General features: G+C 36.5%; 1 long non-coding RNA gene across 2 annotated transcripts; it reads right to left on the bottom strand.

Annotated features, from left to right (window-relative positions):
• Positions 1 to 3,284: 3,284 nt before the first annotated feature.
• Positions 3,285 to 5,858, bottom strand: LOC114823914 (uncharacterized). Of its 2 annotated transcripts, none has more exons than XR_003771987.2 (3): positions 5,438 to 5,858; positions 5,140 to 5,291; positions 3,285 to 3,967 (listed from the first exon to the last, which is right to left on the bottom strand). It is a non-coding gene; the product is annotated as an uncharacterized lncRNA (long non-coding RNA). The 2 variants fall into 2 exon arrangements; XR_011579218.1 differs by having other exon boundaries at positions 5,162 to 5,291; positions 5,438 to 5,848.
• Between the last annotated feature and the right edge of the window lie 618 nt (positions 5,859 to 6,476).

The raw sequence follows: 6,476 nt of genomic DNA on the forward strand, positions 1-6,476 counted from the left end.
TGCCTGCTAAGAATCCCAACTCCTCTAAGTCTAACAATTTTAAGGTTAAAACTAAAAACATAGAAAAGGTTAGATGTCACCATTGCAAAACAAAAGGTCACTATAGAAAAGATTGTGAAATATTCAAGGAATGGCTGAGGACTAAGGGTAGGACTAATGTGTATGTCTGTGAGGAATCAAATCTCATTGAAATTCCTGTAAATTCTTGATGGTTTGATACTGGTGCATCTTTGCATATAACAAATTCACTGCATGGTTTTGAGAAACAAAAACAAGCAAATGCATATAACGTTTATGTTGGTGAGGGAACCAGAGTTACAGTTGAGTCTATAGGAAGGGTAAAACTCAAATTGTCTTTTGGCTTTGTGTTAGAGTTATCCAATGTGTTGTATGTGCCTGCAATGAGAAGAAGCCTATTGTCTGCATCTAAGTTAGTAGATGAAGGTGTCACTTTCATAGGTAATAAGGAATGCATAATTTTTTTTAGTAAGGGGTCTTTAATAGGAAAAGCTGTTTTGCATGATCACTTGTAGAAAATACAATGCACATTATTGAACAATGAGTTAAGTATTTTGAACACAACTGCCAAAAGAATGCATAATTTTGACAATTCTTATATGTTATGGCATAAAAGACTAGAACACATTTCAAGGGATAGGATCATGCAATTGTCAAAGTTGAGTTTTATACCTGTTTTGGATTTTGACAATGCACCATAGTGCATTGATTGCATGAAAGGGAAAACCTCAATGTTAGGAAAATGGATGCCAATAGAAGCAAACACTTGCTTGAGATTATACACACACAGCAGGAGAATGATCAATCAAGAGAATGACAATTTTTAATGCCCTTAAACTGCACTAACTTCAGTGACGAGAAGTACTAGGTCAAATAAACGGACTCTGACAATGGTTCAGCAAACAAGGACTAGGATTCTCTCCCTTCCTCTTTCCATCCCTTTTCATCCCCTTCCATCTCCTCCTCTCACATTCTCTTATTTTGTCTTTCTCTTGCTATAAAAAATTAATAGATGATGTTGACGTGGCTTAACCGTGACCATTCAAATAGGAGGGGAGGGAAGGGGAGGAAAAAAAAAGATGGGAGAGAATCCTACTCCAGCAAACAAAACAAGCGCCTTGTTGTACAGGATCTAGTTTATAAGGGAAAACACAATCTCCCTTCTTGTTGCCATAGCGAAATACTACATAAGCGCAACCCATAAAGAAGAAAGGACACTAAAGCTTGATAAATTGTAAACAATGAGCAGAAAAGAAACCTGAGGACTGCGAGTTCACAGGATTGACCACATGCGTATGCCTTTACAAACAAATGTGCCCGTATTTGCAGGAATGACAACATGAATTTTATTTTGTTTTCCATTTGGAACCACATGGCAGAAAATGAACTCATCACCAATGATTGTATAGTCTGATAGTTTTGCTGTATCGTCGTCCAATATAATCCAATTAGAAGGGCAGATGGAAATGAGAAGAACTGGATAAATTAATTGTTGGAAATTTGAGTAGTTTGAGTAGAAATTTCTTTGTCCCACATTGGCAATTCTCAAAAGATTTTATCACTTTATAAGACTTTGTCCTTTATAGAAAGTGATTAGAGTAATAGGCCTGGAGACTAAAATTGGGCTCACCCTTGGGGTTGGGCTTTAGGATGTACTAATTAATTGGTAATTAATATATATAATTAATTATAATTAATATATAATTAATATATATTTAATTGTCAAAAGATGGGCCTTGGGACAAACGTTCAGAGATCAAGTAACGGGACAAAACCTTTCGACGATTATAAACGAAAAGCCCGATTTAACGGTAGTTTTAACTTCGATTTTGATGATTTTTTAGAACTACACTCCTAACCCCTATATGAATACAATGAACTAATTCGATCGTCAATTAAAAAAATTTAAACAAGTGGATACAACAAAAGAAAAAGGTAATGCAAGAACCCCAAAAGAAAAGCAAAAGGGAAAAAAAAAAAAAAAAAAAACTTTGCGCGACGTAGGTACCTCTGCGTCGCGCCAAACATCTTTGCACGACGTAGAGGCACCTACGTCGCGCAAAGTTTTTATTTTTTTTTAAATATCCTTCAATAGAATCATTATTGATTTGGATTAGCATTAAAGGGTGTATCTAAAATTTTGTCAATGCATACCAAAGTACAATTACGGCTAGCTCTACTTCAAAATCCAAAAACATACGGCAAAGATGTAATTACAAACACGTAAAAATGCAAATTTGCAAATAATTAATATTTTGTTATTTTTAAAATGTATGTAAAAAAAGGGTTGAATTCTTTCTCGGTTGAGCAAAAAGCTTATGGTTGTTATTGAGTGTTGATTCCTCAAGAAAAGACCTTATAAGTAAGTTGATGTTGGAACATTGCTCTCGTCTTTCCCAACTGCATGTCATATCATTTTCGGTGTTACCTTACGGTCCTTACTCATCTAACAATTTTTAATTTTCTTTAATTGTTTAAATTATTTTTTTCTTATTCATAAAATTTGTTCTTTCTTCACCGCAAGTACTCAAGGACATGTCGTCCCAGAAGTAGCCAAAGACAAAGGAATTAACAGGAAGAAAACAAAAGGTCGTCAATTGATGCATATTAATAATTAAAATTAATCCAATTTAAGAATTAAATTTTATGACATGAGATTTCTTTAGTAATGCAAAAAAAAAAAAAAAAAAAAAAAAAACCTTTGCGTGACGCAGGTGTACCTACGTTGCGCAAAATTAGGAAAAAAGCGGTAAAACATCTTGGTTTGGCACCAAAACTTTGCGCGACAAAGACTGGAGTCGCGCAAAATGTCTTTGCGCGATGCCAGTCTTCGTCGCGCAAAGTTTTGTTGCGCAAAACAGCTTTGAACGACGTTTTATTTTTAGCGTCGCGCAAACATACTTTGCGCGACGAAATTTGCTACGTCGCGCAAACATGTTTTTGTACTAGTGATCTGACACAATTTCTGTCGGTTTTAGAGTATTTTCTATCGGAGAATTCATTTCCTGATGCTGGAAATTCTGTCGCTTATTATATCCGCCACTGCATTCGTTTTCTGTCGGATTTTGCTTAATATCCAACAGTAATACACATTTCTTGGCGGTTTTCATAGCGACACTAATAAATGGATTTGTAGTAGTGAACTTGAATCAAGGTTTAGGGTTTTCCAAGCATTTGACGCCGTTCAAATTGATGCGAAATTAAAAAAAAAATGTAGTCATATTATGCAAAATTAAGAAAAATGTAATCATACTTCATGCGCAGCATCCAAACAACGATTCAAATATTTCATTCGCAAAAAATAACCTTTTTTTTTTATCAACGTGTTTTCTTGCAGTCCCCATCTCCCACATTGATGATAAGTGAAGATGTGTCGTGGAGCCTACCACAACGTTATGAGCTGCACACTTGGTATTTTAAACTCTAGTGAACGCACAAATTTGATACACAGCTTATTTCCAAATCAGCCATAGACTTAAAATTCAACACTCCCCTTTAAGTCTAAAGCTGATTTCACTCCAAGCATTCTTTTGAGAAGACTGAATCGATCCTTTGCGAGTGGCTTTGTGAAGATGTCTGCCAATTGCTCTTCTGTGGGACAACACACCAAGTCAATAATGCCTTTCTGCAATGCATCTTTGATAAAGTGATATCTCCTATCAATGTGCTTGGTCTTTTGATGGAACACATAATTCTTGGTAATGGCAATGGCAGATGTGTTGTCACAGTGAAGAGGGGTTGCTTCAGTTTGTAATTCTCCAAAATCCTCCAGAACAAACCTCAACCATATTGCCTGAGCTGCGGCTTCAGATGCACTTATGTATTCAGCACCTGCAGTTGAAAGTGCAACACAACTTTTTCTGCCCCTTCGATTATTTTCCGACAAAGTGTAGAAGGGGAATTTGTCACTATAACATGAACTTTGAAGCTAGCTAAACAGATCTGGGGTCTTTGAAAATGACATCAAATATTAGAAAAATCGATGCTGACAAAAGTGGTATATTCAAATGCTTTAAGGGAGTACATTCAACACCATTAAATACCACAAAGCAACACAATAAGGAAATAAAATAATAAAAATATAGCAAAAAGTCCATAAATGTTTTCCATGTAAGTGCCACTTCAACTTGGTTAACGGAAACACAACAGACTTGATGGAATGGGGTATTTTGAAACATGAGGCATATCATAAGGAGGGAGGGGGGAAGCTAGACGCATATCATAACTGTAACAAAGCCTAATAAATATTCTTCCATTGATTGAATCTCCCCACAAGAAGTTTTAATTGGGAAAGCATACAACATGCCATATTCAGATTCTTCTACCATAGATACGGATTACACAGGCCCTGGTCCCAAAAGCTTAAGATGTTAGGGAATGGGTGAACAAGGGATGCCAAGCTTACACCCTCCCTCACATGCAGAATGGGCAGCATGTGGAGGAACAAACAGATGGAAGGAGAAAAAGAACATAGTAGTGCAGCCTGACCATGCACCATTCACACAGCATAGAAGCAGGCATCGAGATCAAAAGTTTTGAACCCAATACCTCTTGCAAACTACTAACAAGGCTCTAATACCATGTTAGTTAACCACTGGCCCCAAAAGCTTAAGTGATGAGGGAATAGAACCGCAAGAATTATCAGGATTACAACAACGACTAAACATCCATGGGTTGACAGAAGTTAAACACCACTGCATTTGCCTCGACACGAACAAAAGATGTACCTATACAGTCCCGATATGACAGAATAACCCTAGATATTCAGTTATGCCTTTTAATTGGACTATGCTCAGATAAAATTTGGATTGACAAGGTGTGTGATCAAATTTCTATATAAGAATCTCAGAACAAAACTCATTTATTTCTTTTGTGTTTGGAAAGTCCGAAAAACTCAGTTCAACCATAGTTTTCTATTGGAAAGAAGTATCGATAGATCCTTTTATTTTCGTTGAACATCAAATAAGTACTGGAACAACTAGAAGTCTAGAACAAATGTGAAAAATCCCAATGGCAATGCACTAACTTAAATTCAGATCACATTTAAACTCACACGAAAATGCATCATATGCAAAACCAAAGCTAAATTGATATAAAGTTGAGAGAACAATAAGAATATACCATTTGTTACAAGTGAACCTACCGCTGCTCGTTTTATCTGCTATGATCTTTCTTAAGATCTTTCCACTGAACTTCAAATTTCAATAGGCCCTGCTCTAAGAACGACTTCTCAAGGTGGTACCTCAATTCCCGAAAGTTTTGATGCAATTTTGCTATTTAACAGAAAAGAACAAAAATAAATCTAGTAAGCTACTACAGGCCAATCAAATTGTAACAAAAAAGAAATGAAATTTAAAACATGCAGCCATTATCAAAGGCAAATGGAAACATGGGTATCTAATAAAAACTCAAAACTCACCAATTGCATTATCCAATTCCTCTAAGCAGTTGGCGCCATTTCAGAACTCCAGCACAAAATACCCACCTGGGTATTGTGCTTTTCTGGCAGATTAAGCTTGTGGGGAATCTGGGGATCTGATTGAAGAAAGAAGGAGAATTTACAGTCAACTATGTGACTGTGATGGAATTTGAGGGCGGTGAGGTGAAGGAGGCTTCGATTCCTCAGCCCACCAATTAGCTCTGTTGCATGAATTCATAAGGAGAGCAGGTTTAATATTTTTTATTTATTTAATTTCCATTTTTGGGGTGAGAAGAGAGCTGGGTTTTGTGAGAGAAGAAAATCTGAGAAGTGTTTGTTTGACCTGGACGGTAGAACAGAGAACTCGGGATTCTTGGGAGGATTTCTCAACGAAGAAGAAGAAAGTGGACTACTCTGCTCAGGCCCACCAGCAAGTATATTGGTAGGCCGAACCCACTTTTCATCTCTGCTACATGAAAATAAAAACAGTTTGAATTAGCATTTTTTCCTAATACAAACGATATTTTACAGTAAGGAGAATGAGAGGGTTGAATTCAAGACACCGTGAGTTGAAGAAGAAAAGACTAATAAATGTGATTTAAATCAACTTTTTATCGCAACATACAGAGGCATGAACGGGGGAATACAACACCATAAGGAGGAATTCATAGATCTTTATATTCTACTACATAACCTAAACAAGAGGCATATGGCAATAGCCAAGTTTACGATAAAAGGATAGGACAAAGGGAGAGGCTTGTAGGTCATTTGGTTAAGAGCATTTACCATTGCACTTGAGGTCCATATATGTTTGTCCATGCGATTCTCATGACTCACTGATTAAGGAGTTGTTGATGTTATTAGTTTGTTTGTACCGTTAGTTTTGTTCCGAGTACAATGTGTTTGGATTAGTATGTGGAGGACAAGTATCCTCTGAGACCGTCATTACCCGATAACCCTCAGCTAAAAGTTATTAATCTCTAGGTAAGTTAAGGAACTCATTTTTGTTCATTGCTGGAACACAGCCAAGAAACAGAAA

This window comes from Malus domestica, chromosome 03 (genome assembly GCF_042453785.1).
Source record: "Malus domestica chromosome 03, GDT2T_hap1".
NCBI classification, from domain to species: Eukaryota; Viridiplantae; Streptophyta; class Magnoliopsida; order Rosales; family Rosaceae; genus Malus; species Malus domestica.